Source organism: Triticum aestivum, chromosome 1A (assembly GCF_018294505.1).
Source record: "Triticum aestivum cultivar Chinese Spring chromosome 1A, IWGSC CS RefSeq v2.1, whole genome shotgun sequence".
In the NCBI taxonomy this organism is placed as follows: Eukaryota; Viridiplantae; Streptophyta; class Magnoliopsida; order Poales; family Poaceae; genus Triticum; species Triticum aestivum.
This window is the reverse complement of record NC_057794.1, coordinates 358600911-358613187: the sequence shown is the minus strand read 5'-3', so window position 1 is coordinate 358613187 and position 12277 is coordinate 358600911.

Below are 12277 nucleotides of genomic sequence, written 5' to 3'. Positions count from 1 at the left end.
CACATTTTCTTAAGTGTGTGCCAAATTCGTGACTCAAGTATTCTCCTCCACGATCTGATCGCAAAAACTTGATTTTTCTGTCACGTTGATTCTCAACCTCACTCTGATATTCCTTGAACTTTTCAAAGGTTTCAGACTTGTGTTTCATTAAGTAGACATACCCATATCTACTCAAGTCATCAGTGAGGGTGAGAACATAATGATAGCCACCGCGAGCCTCAACACTCATTGGACCGCACACATCAGTATGTATGATTTCCAATAAGTTGGTTGCTCGCTCCATTGTTCCTGAGAACGGAGTCTTGGTCATTTTACCCATGAGGCATGGTTCGCACGTGTCAAATGATTCGTAATCAAGAGACTCTAAAAGTCCATCTGCATGGAGCTTCTTCATGCGTTTGACACCTATGTGACCAAGGCGGCAGTGCCACAAGTATGTGGGACTATCATTATCAACCTTACATCTTTTGGTATTCACACTATGAACATGTGTAGCATTACGCTCGAGATTCATTAAGAATAAACCATTCACCATCGGAGCATGACCATAAAACATATCTCTCATATAAATAGAACAACCATTATTCTCGGATTTAAATGAGTAGCCATCTCGAATTAAACGAGATCCCGATACAATGTTCATGCTCAAAGCTGGCACTAAATAACAATTATTGAGGTTTAAAACTAATCCCGTAGGTAAATGCAGAGGTAGAGTGCCGACGACGATCACATCGACCTTGGAACCATTCCCGACGCGCATCGTCACCTCGTCCTTCGCCAGTCTCTGCTTATTCTGCAGCTCCTGCTTTGAGTTACAAATGTGAGCAACTGCACCGGTATCAAATACCTAGGAGCTACTACGAGTACTGGTAAGGTACACATCAATTACATGTATATCACATATACCTTTTGTTTTGCCGGCCTTCTTGTCTGCTAAGTATTTGGGGCAATTCCACTTCCAGTGACCACTTCCCTTGCAATAAAAGCACTCAGTCTCGGGCTTGGGTCCATTCTTTGGCTTCTTCCCGGTAGCTTGCTTACCGGGCGCGGCAACTCCCTTGCCGTCCTTCTTGAAGTTCTTCTTACCCTTGCCTTTCTTGAACTTAGTGGTTTTATTCACCATCAACACTTGATGTTCCTTTTTGACTTCTACCTCTGCTAATTTCAGCATTGCAAATAATTCAGGAATGGTCTTTTCCATCCCCTGCATATTGAAGTTCATCACAAAGCTCTTGTAGCTTGGTGGAAGCGACTGAAGGATTCTGTCAATGACTGTGTCATCCGGGAGATTAACTCCCAGCTGAGTCAAGCGGTTATGTAACCCAGACATTGTGAGTATGTGCTCACTGACAGAACTATTTTCCTCCATCTTACAGCTAAAAAACTTGTCAAAGACTTCATATCTCTCGACCCGGGCATGAGCTTGGAAAACCATTTTCAGCTCTTCGAACATCTCATATGCTCCGTGTCTCTCAAAACGTTTTTGGAGCCCCGGTTCTAAGCTGTAAAGCATGCTGCACTGAACGAGGGAGTAATCATCAGCACGTGTCTGCCAAGCGTTCATAACGTCTTGGTTCTGTGGGACGGGTGCGTCACCTAGCGGTGCTTGTAGGACATAATCTTTCTTGCCAGCTATGAGGATGATCCTCAGGTTCCGGACCCAGTCCGTATAGTTGCTGCCATCGTCTTTCAGCTTGGTTTTCTCTAGGAACGCGTTGAAGTTGAGGACAACGTTGGCCATTTGATCTACAAGACATATTGTAAAGATTTTAGACTAAGTTCATGATAATTAAGTTCATCTAATCAAATTATTCAATGAACTCCCACTCAGATAGACATCCCTCCAGTCATCTAAGTATAACATGATCCGAGTTAACTAGGCCGTGTCCGATCATCACGTGAGACGAACTAGTCAACGTCGGTGAACATCTTCATGTTGATCGTATCTTCTATATGACTCATGCTCGACCTTTCGGTCTTCTGTGTTCCGAGGCCATGTCTGTACATGCTAGGCTCGTCAAGTCAACCTAAGTGTTTGCATGTGTAAATCTGTCTTACACCCGTTGTATGTGAACGTTGGAATCTATCACACCCGATCATCACGTGGTGCTTCGAAACAACGAACTGTCGCAACGGTGCACAGTTAGGGGGAACACTTTCTTGAAATTATTATGAGGGATCATCTTATTTACTACCGTCATCTTAAGCAAACAAGATGCAGAAACATGATAAACATCACATGCAATCAAATAATAAAAGTGACATGATATGGCCAATATCACATAGCTCCTTTGATCTCCATCTTGGGGCTCCATGATCATCTTGTCACCGGCATGACACCATGATCTCCATCATCATGATCTCCATCATCGTGTCTCCATGAAGTTGCTCGCCAACTATTACTTCTACTACTATGGCTAACGCGTTTAGCAATAAAGTAAAGTAATTTACATGGCGTTTCTCAATGACACGCAGGTCATACAAAAAATAAAGACAACTCCTATGGCTCCTGCCGGTTGTCATACTCATCGACATGCAAGTCGTGATTCCTATTACAATAGCATGAACATCTCATACATCACATATATATCATTCATCATTCATCACAACTTTGGCCATATCACATCACAAAACACTTGTTGCAAAAACAAGTTAGACGTCCTCTAATTGTTGTTGCATGTTTTACGTGGCTGCAAAAGGGTTCTAGCAAGAATGTTTTCTTACCTACGTGAAAGCCACAACATGATTTGTCAACTTCTATTTACCCTTCATAAGGACCCTTTTCATCAAATCCGCTCCAACTAAAGTGGGAGAGACAGACACCCGCCAGTCACCTTATGCAACTTGTGCATGTTAGTCGGTGGAACCGGTCTCACGTAAGCGTACGTGTAAGCTTGGCCCGGGCCGCTTCATCCCACAATACCGCTGAAGCAAGATAAGACTAGTAGCGGCAAGAAAGTTGACAACATCTACGCCCACAACAAATTGTGTTCTACTCGTGCATAGAGAACTACGCATAGACCTAGCTCATGATGCCACTGTTGGGGAACGTTGTAGAAAACAAAAATTTTCCTACGGTTTCACCAAGATCCATCTAGGAATTCATCTAGCAACGAGTGATCGGATTGCATCTACATACCTTTGTAGATCATGCGCGGAAGTGTTCAAAGAATGGGGATGAGGAAGGCGTACTCGACGTGATCCAAATCACCGGAGATCCTAGCGCCGAACGGACGGCACCTCCGTGTTCAACACACGTACGGTCAGCGTGACGTCTCCTCCTTCTTGATCCAGCAAGGGGAAGGAGAGGTTGAGGAAGATGGCTCCAGCAGCAGCACGACGGCGTGGTGGTGATGGAGCTGCAGTACTCCGGCAAGGCTTCGCCAAGCTCTATGGAGGAGGAGGATGTGTTGGAGAGGGAGAGGGAGGCACCAAAGGCGTGGTCTGAGAGGCCCTCCTTCCCCCACTATATATAGGGAGCCTAGGGGAGGGGCGCCGGCCCTAGGAGATGCAATCTCCTAGGGGGGTGGCGGCCAAGGGAGGAATCCCTCCTCCCCAAGGCACCTAGGAGGTGCCTTCCCCTTTTAGGACTCTTCCTTTCTTGATCTCCTGGTGCATGGGCCTCTTGGGGCTGGTGACCTTGGCCCATATAGGCCAAGTGCACACCCCTACAGCCCATGTGGTCCCTCGGGGCAGGTGGGCCCACCCAATGGACCCCGGGACCCTTCCGGTGGTCCCGGTACAATACCGGTGACCCCGAAACTTGTCCCGACGGCCGAAATAGCACTTCCTATATATAATTCTTTACCTCTGGACCATTCTGGAACTCCTCGTGACGTCCGGGATCTCATCCGGAACTCCGAACAACATTCGGGTTACTGCATATACATATCCCTACAACCCTAGCGTCACCGAACCTTAAGTGTGTAGACCCTACGGGTTCGGGAGACATGTAGACATGACCGAGATCGCTCTCTGGTCAATAACCAACAGCGGGATCTGGATACCCATGTTGGATCCCACATGCTCCTCGATGATCTCATCGGATGAACCACGATGTCGAGGATTCAAGCAACCCCGTATACAATTCCCTGTGTCAATCGGTATGCTACTTGCCCGAGATTCGATCGTCGGTATCCCAATACCTTGTTCAATCTCGTTACGGGCAAGTCACTTTACTCGTACCATAATGCATGATCCCGTGACCAGACACTTGGTCACTTTGAACTCATAATGATGATGTATTACCGAGTGGGCCCAGTGATACCTCTCCGTCATACGGAGTGACAAATCCCAGTCTTGATCCGTGTCAACCCAACAGACACTTTCGGAGATACCCGTAGTATACCTTTATAGTCACCCAGTTACGTTGTGACGTTTGGTACACCCAAAGCACTCCTACGGTATCCGGGAGTTACACGATCTCATGGTCTAAGGAAAGGATACTTGACATTGGAAAAACTCTAGCAAACGAACTATACGATCTTATGCTATGTTTAGGATTGGGTCTTGTCCATCACATCATTCTCCTAATGATGTGATCTTGTTATCAATGACATCCAATGTCCATAGTCAGGAAACCATGACTATCTGTTGATCAACGAGCTAGTCAACTAGAGGCTTACTAGGGACATGTTGGTGTCTATTATTCACACATGTATTACGATTTCCGGATAACACAATTATAGCATGAATAAAGACAATTATCATGAACAAGGAAATATAATAATAATGCTTTTATTATTGCCTCTAGGGCATATTTCCAACACTTTCCACCAGCCAAATATGCATATATTATAGCTGTTTCATTCCATTACTCTCTATGTGTTACCTTGCCAGCATATTCCATGTGCTGACCCGTTTCGGGCTGCAACATTAATGTTGCAGACTTTTCAGACGACGATTAAGGAGTTTTAGGTCGTGGTTCTATACTCAGTGATGCTGTTGGAGTTGATGGACTCACTTATCTTCCAAGCCTTTCGTTGTTATCGTTATTAGATGGCCTTAAGCCATACTTATTGTAATAAGTTCTCTATTGAGACACTCGATGTAATAAGTGTGTGATTGCTACTCTGTTATAAATCCTCCGAGTACTATGTGGTGTCAGCATTACTGATCCAGGGATGACACCGGAGCACAGAGATCAGACTGTTTGAGGTCTGGTCGCTACACTCCTTTGCGTGAGATAACTCCTTCTGCGTGAAAATATACTTCAAACTCTTGTGATCCGTGTACACCTCACAATGGTTTCCAATGAGAAAGTGTCTCCAGATTTTCAATGCATGCACTAAGGCTGCTAATTCCAAATCATGCGTAGCATAATTTAACTCATGAGGCTTAAGTTGTCGTGAGGCATATGAAACAACTCTTCCTTCCTGCATAAGCACTGCTCCAAGTCCTCGACGTGAAGCGTCGCAATATACCTCATAATCCATGGTCTGATCTGGCAAAATCAACACAGGTGATGTAACCAAACGTTTCTTCAACTCCTGGAAACTGGCCTCACATTCCTCAGTCCATATGAACTTGGTATCCTTCTTCAACAACTCCGTCATAGGCTTCACAATCTTTGAGAATTTCTCAATAAATCTCCGGTAGTATCCTGCAAGTCCAAGAAAACTCCGGATCTCTCCAACTGTTGTTGGGGCTTCCCAATTTGTCACGGTATCAACCTTAGTGGGATCTACTACTATACCTTCTCCAGATATAACGTGTCTGAGAAATCCAACTTCCTTCAACCAAAACTCACATTTGCTAAACTTGGCATATAATTGATGTTCTCTGAGCTTTCCAAGAACCAAACGCAAATGTTCCTTATGCTCCTCTTCATTCTTCGAGTAAACCGGGATATCATCAATGAACACCACGACGAACTTATCCAAAAACTCCATAAACATTTTGTTCATCATGTTCATAAAATATGCAGGTGTGTTAGTCAGACCAAATGACATAACGGTATACTCGTACAACCCATACCTGGTGGTAAAAGCCGTCTTAGGTATATCTTGTTCTCGAATCTTCAACTGGTGGTATCCTGATCGCAGATCAATCTTGGAAAATACCTTAGCTCCTTGCAATCGATCAAACAGATCATTGATCATCGGTAGTGGGTACTTGTTCTTGATGGTTACTTCATTCAATCCTCGATAATCAACAACCATCCTTAACGATCCATCCTTCTCTACTAAAAGTACTGGAGATCCCCAAGGTGAAGAACTTGGGCGAATATATCCTTTATCCAGTAACTCCTTAATCTGCTTCTTAATCTCCACCAAATCCTTTGCGGGCATCCTATATGGTCTCTTTGATATTGGCCCTGTGCCTGGCAAAAGCTCAATCAAAACTCAATATCTCTATCCGGTGGCATGCCTGGCAATTCTTCTGGAAATACATCAGGGAAATCCTTCACTACCGGTACTTCCTCCTGCACAACTCCTGTTAAACAATTTACTTGAGTCCTCTTAGGCACATGCCGGGATACATACTTGATCCTTCTCCCTTCTGGGTGGTAAGCAAAATCGACTTACTGGCGCAATCGATGTTTCCTCCATACATCGACAGCCAATCCATACCCAGAATTACATCCAATCCTTGTGATTCCAAAATGATTAAATCAGAGGGAAACACATGCCTACCTATACTCAATGGCACTTGAAAACATCCTTGGCTAGACATATACTCCGCTCCTGGTGAGCTTACTAACATAGGTGTTCTAAGAACTTTGGTGGGCAGATTATACTTATCCACAAATCCCCTTGATATGTATGAATGCGATGCACCAGTATCAAAAAGAACGAGTGCAGTAAATGACTTAACCAAAAACTTACCGATTACTGCATCCGACTGCTCTTCAACCTCCTCCATGTTAACGTGGTTCACATGTCCCCTGTTGAAAGGGTTCGGCTTCTTCCCGGAGCTTCCATTGCCATTTCCATTCTCGGATTCAGGACATTCATTGGCATAATGTCCGGTCTTCTGGCACTTGAAACAAGTGACTTGGCTCAGGTCTCTTTTGGCTGGGCTTGATGGGTTGGTACGGTTCTGGTCGTTGCTTCCTCCATTCCCATTACCATTCTTGGTGCCATTGTGATTATGCGAGCTACCTCCTCCATGGGTATGCTGAAAATGTCCTCCCGGTCTAGGGGTAAAACGTGGCTTCTGCTGAGCTCCTGAATTGTACTTCCCTTGTCCATACTTGCTCTTGCGGTTCTCAATCTGCTGCTGCTTCCCTTCAATCATGAGAGCACAATCTACCAACTCCTGGTAGTTGTTGAAAGTTGTTACCATCAACTGCATGCTCAACTCATCATTCAGTCCTTCCAGAAACTTCTCCTGCTTAGCTGCATCTGTAGCTACGTCATCTGGGGCATAACGTGCTAACTTACTAAAGTCCTCCACATACTGGCCAACTGTCCGTCCTCCTTGGCGCAAGTTGCGAAACTCTCGCTTCTTCATGGCCATAGCTCCTACTGAAACATGGGCAATACGAAAAGCTTGCTGAAACTGGTCCCACATGACAGTGTCGACAGGGAAAGTGGCTGTGAAATTCTCCCACCATGATGTTGCGGGTCCTTCAAGCTGATGTGCGGCAAACTTCACTTTTTCCGCATCTGTGCATCCTGACGTGGTCAACTCCCTTGCTGTCTTGCGGAGCCAATCATATGCTACTATCAGCTCGGTGCTACTGGAAAATACCAGCGGATTCAGCCTAAAAAATGGGCTAAGTGATCATCAGGTGGTGGTGGTGGTGGTGGGTTGTTGTTGTTCCCTTGATTCTGATTCTGGACTAGCAACTGCATCAATGTGTTCTGCTGCTGGATCAACTGAGTGAGCTCCGGTGGGAAGGTAAATCCGGGGTCACGTCTCGGAGGCATCTGAGGGTTTAGAAAAGATGAGATTTAAGAATAGAGGGGGGTCTAGAGAGAAAACACTACCCATATGCACATGAGGCAAAAGCAAACAATTCACTCCATTCAATCAATCAAACAGGGCATACAATCGATCTAACTGTCGCAAAAGTGCTCGGACTACTATATTTACATGGTGGACTACTACTACTGATGGGGTGGTCTACTAGAAATATTCTTCGGTTGCAAACTCCATGATATCTGCTCCTGCTTCATCAACATAGTCATCATCGCTATCATCTGGATCCGAGTTGGTGTCGTCAATGATGATGTAGTCTTATGGGCGGATCTCCTTGGGTTCTTCGTCTTCTTCTACTGGTGTAGGGCCTCCCATAAATATTCCAATCTTCTTGGTCAGATCGTCATTCTTCTCCACTAATACTTCGATTTCCTCTTCATAATCTTCACGTGTAGCCTTGAGTTCTTCCTCCAGTTCCTTGATTCTTGTCCTTGCCTTCTTCAGATCTATCATGTCGGCGCACATCTGGTTCTCCTGACGTCGAATGTGCTGGTTTAACTCCTGGATAAAAGCTGCAACTGATCTATCCTTCCTGGTGCTGATCATCTCCCAGTGCTCATCTCGGCGCCCACAAATCTAGTAGATAGTATCCTTGAGATCATTGTGGTAAACTTCTCCAATGCGTCCCATGGCGATGTGAGCTGCCATGCTCTTTCCTAGACTCCAAGTTGGTGCATCAAAAGAAAACTCTATGGGCTCAGTGACTGGCATGAACGTCCTTCCTGGAACTTGAACTTGAATCATCCAGCGCTCTTCTTCAGGTAAAGTGGCGTTGTAGGTTCCTGTGAAGCTTGGTACTCCTATGTTCAGATATCTAGTGACTTCCTTCAAGTGACGTCCAAAGGGTGTATCTTCATCCGGTTGCATGAACTTGTTCCTTGCATCCGCCATCCTAAAAGAGTAGAAAAGATGAGAAGTCATAAAGGGAAGAGAGTGAGTAGTGATCTAGGTCTTTATCTTAGTGGTCGTGTCCTACAGTCAGCGTGTGCTCTAATACCATCTTGTAGCGACCAGACCTCAAACGGTCCAATCTCTGTGCTCAGGTGTCATCCCTGGATCAGTAATGCTGACACCACACAATACTTGAAGGATTTATAACAGAGTAGAAATCACACACTTATTACATCGAGAGTCTCAAAAGAGAACTTATTACAATAAATATGGCTTAAGGCCATCTAATAACGATAACAGTGGAAGGCTTGCAAGATAAGTGTGTTGGAAATATGCCCTAGAGGCAATAATAAAAGTGTTATTATTATATTTCTTTGTTCATGATAATAGTCTTTTATTCATGCTATAACTGTATTATCCGGAAATCGTAATACACGTGTGAATACATAGACCACAATATGTCCCTAGTGAGCCTCTAGTTGACTAGCTCGTTGTGATCAACAGATAGTCATGGTTTCCTGGCTATGGACATTGGATGTCGTTGATAACGGGATCACATCATTAGGAGAATGATGTGATGGACAAGACCCAATCCTAAGCCTAGCACAAAGATCGTGTAGTTCGTATGCTAAAGCTTTTCTAATGTCAAGTATCTTTTCCTTAGACCATGAGATTGTGCAAATCCCGGATACCGTAGGAATGCTTTAGGTGTACCAAACGTCACAACGTAACTGGGTGGCTATAAAGGTGCATTACAGGTATCTCCGAAAGTGTCTGTTGGGTTGGCACGAATCGAGACTGGGATTTGTCACTCCGTGTAAACAGAGAGGTATCTCTGGGCCCACTCGGTAGGACATCATCATAATGTGCACAATGTGACCAAGGGGTTGATCACAGGATGATGTGTTACGGAATGAGTAAAAGAGACTTGCCGGTAACGAGATTGAACAAGGTATTGGGATACCGACGATCGAATCTCGGGCAAGTATCGTACCGTTAGACAAAGGGAATTGTATACGGGATCGATTGAGTCCTTGACATCGTGGTTCATCCGATGAGATCATCGTGGAATATGTGGGAGCCAACATGGGTATCCAGATCCCGCTGTTGGTTATTGACCGGAGAACGTCTCGGTCATGTCTACATGTCTCCCGAACCCGTAGGGTCTACACACTTAAGGTTCGATGATGCTAGGGTTATAAAGGAAGTTTGTATGTGATTACCGAATGTTGTTTGGTGTCTCGGATGAGATCCCGGACGTCACGAGGAGTTCCGGAATGGTCCGGAGGTAAAGATTTATATATGGGAAGTCCTGTTTTGGTCACCAGAAAAGTTTCGGGTTTTTCCGGTAACGTACCGGGACCACCGGGAGGGTCCCGGGGGTCCACCAAGTGGGGCCACCAACCTTGGAGGGCAGCATGGGCCAAGTGTGGGAGGGGACCAGCCCCAGGTGGGCTGGTGCGCCCCCCCACAGGGCCCAAGGCGCAAGGGAAGTGGGGAAGGGGGCAAACCCTAGGGCAGATGGGCCCTAAGGCCCACCCTAGGTGCGCCTCCCCCCTCTCCCCCTTCTGGCCGCACCAGATGCCATTTGGGGGCTGCCGCCACCCCTGGGGAGGGAACCCTAGAGGGGGCGCAGCCCCCTCCCCTCCTCCTATAAATAGTGGGGGTTTTGGGGCTGCCCAACACACGAGAACTTCTCCCTCTTGGCGCAGCCCTACCTCTCGTACTCCTCCTCTTCCGCGGTGCTTGGCGAAGCCCTGCTGGATTGCCACGCTCCTCCACCACCACCACGCCGTCGTGCTGCTACTGGATGGAGTCTTCCTCAACCTCTCCTCTCTCCTTGCTGGATCAAGGCATGGGAGACGTCACCGGGTTGTACGTGTGTTGAACGCGGAGGTGCCGTCCGTTCGGCACTAGGATCTCCAGTGATTTGGATCACGATGAGTACGACTCCTTCAACCCCGTTCTCTTGAACGCTTCCGCTTAGCGATCTACAAGGGTATGTAGATGCACTCTCCTTCCCCTCGTTGCTGGTTTCTCCATAGATAGATCTTGGTGACACGTAGGAAATTTTTGAATTTCTGCTACGTTCACCAACAGTGGCATCATGAGCTAGGTCTATTGCGTAGATTCTTTGCACGAGTAGAACACAAAGTAGTTGTGGGCGTTGATGTTGTTCAATAGCTTACCGTTACTAGTCCAATCTTGTTTCGACGGTATTGTGGGATGAAGCGGCCCGGACCGACCTTACACGTACTCTTACGTGAGACAGGTTCCACCGAATGACATGCACTTGGTGCATAAGGTGGCTAGCGGGTGCCAGTCTCTCCCACTTTAGTCGGAACAGATTCGATGAAAAGGGTCCTTATGAAGGGTAAATAGCAATTGGCATATCACGTTGTGGTTTTGCGTAGGTAAGAAACGTTCTTGCTAGAAACCCATAGCAGCCACGTAAAACATGCAAACAACAATTAGAGGATGTCTAACTTGTTTTTGCAGGGTATGCTTTGTGATGTGATATGGCCAAGAAGAATGTGATGAATGATATGTGATGTATGAGATTGATCATGTTCTTGTAATAGGATTCATGACTTGCATGTTGATGAGTATGACAACCGGCAGGAGCCATAGGAGTTGTCTTAAATTTATTGTATGACCTGCGTGTCATTGAACAACGCCATGTAATTACTTTACTTTATTGCTAACCGATAGCCATAGTAGTAGAAGTAATAGTTGGCGAGACAACTTCATGAAGACACGATGATGGAGATCATGATGATGGAGATCATGGAGCCCCGAAGATGGAGATCAAAAGGAGCAAAATGATATTGGCCATATCATGTCACTATTTGATTGCATGTGATGTTTATCATGTTTATGCATCTTGTTTACTTAGAACGACGGTAGTAAATAAGATGATCCCTTACAACAATTTCAAGAAGTGTTCTCCCCTAACTGTGCACCGTTGCTACAGTTCGTCGTTTCGAAGCACCACGTGATGATCGGGTGTGATAGATCCTTACGTTCACATACAATGGGTGTAAGACAGATTTACACATGCAATACACTTAGGGTTAACTTGACGAGCCTAGCATGTACAGACATGGCCTCGGAACACGGAGACCGAAAGGTCGAGCATGAGTCGTATAGTAGATACGATCAACATGAAGATGTTCACCGATGATGACTAGTCTGTCTCACATGATGATCGGACACGGCCTAGTTGACTCGGATCATGTAATCACTTAGATGACCAGAGGGATGTCTATCTGAGTGGGAGTTCATAAGATGAACTTAATTATCCTGAACATAGTCAAAAGACCTTTTGCAAATTATGTTGTAAGCTCGCATTTTAGTTCCACCGTTTTAGATATGTTCCTAGAGAAAATATAGTTGAAAGTTGACAGTAGCGATTATACGGACAGTAGAAAGCTTATGTCCTTAATGCACTGCTCAGTGT